This window comes from Terrapene carolina, unplaced genomic scaffold, assembly GCF_002925995.2.
Source record: "Terrapene carolina triunguis isolate 2854851 unplaced genomic scaffold, T_m_triunguis-2.0 Scaffold66, whole genome shotgun sequence".
Taxonomy (NCBI): domain Eukaryota; kingdom Metazoa; phylum Chordata; order Testudines; family Emydidae; genus Terrapene; species Terrapene triunguis.
Window position 1 is genome coordinate 18,713,553 of NW_020664417.1, and position 933 is coordinate 18,714,485.

Consider the following 933-nt stretch of genomic DNA (forward strand, 5'->3'; position numbering starts at 1 on the left):
GGGATGGCTAAGGGTGTGTGTGTTTTGGGAGAAGTGTGTGTACAGGGTAGGGTTGCCAACTTTCTAATTGCACAAAACCAAACTCCCTAGCCCTGCCCCTCGCTCATTACATTTCCCCCTCCCTCGGTGGCTTGCTCTCCCCCATCCTCACTCATTTTCACTGGGCTGGGGCAGGGGGTTGGGGTGCGGGAGGGGGTGAGGGCTCTAATTGGGGTGCGGGCGCCGGGGTGGGGCCAGAAATGAGGGGTGCAGGAGGGGGCTCTGGGCTGGGGCAGGGAGTTGGGATGCGGGAGGGGGTGATAGCTCCGGCTGGGATGTGGGCTCAAGGGTGGGGCTGAGGGCTTTGGGGTGCAAGAGGGGGCTCCAGGCTGGGTGGTGGGGCCAAGGGATTTGGTGTGTGGGAGGGGGCTGTAGGTTGAGGCAGGGGCTTGCGGTGCAGGAGGGGGTGTGGGCTCTGTGGTGGGGCCAGAGATGAGGGGTTCAGGGTGTGTGTGGGGGTTGGGGTGAAGGGGTAACCCCTACAGCGGTGGCTGCTGGTGTTGGGATGTCTGCTGAGAGAGGTGTGTGTACAGGGGGTGTCTGGGAGTGTAGGGAGAGGTGTGTGTACAGGAGGTGGCTGGGGGATGTCTGTTGGTGTAGGGAGAGGTGTGTGTACAGGGGGTGTCTGCGGGTGTAGGGAGAGGTGTGTGTGTGTGTGTGTGTGTGTGTACACGGGATGGCTGGGGGTGTCGGGGGTGTAGGGAGAGGTGTGAGTACAGGGGGTGGCTGGGGGTGTAGGAAGAGGTGTGTGTGTACAGGTGTCTGGGGGTGTAGGGAGAGGGGTGTGTGTGTGTACAGGAGGTGTCTGGGAGATGTCTGGGGGTGTCAGGAGAGGGGTGTGTGTGTGTGTACAGGAGGTGTCTGGGAGATGTCTGTTGGGGGTGTAGGGAGAGG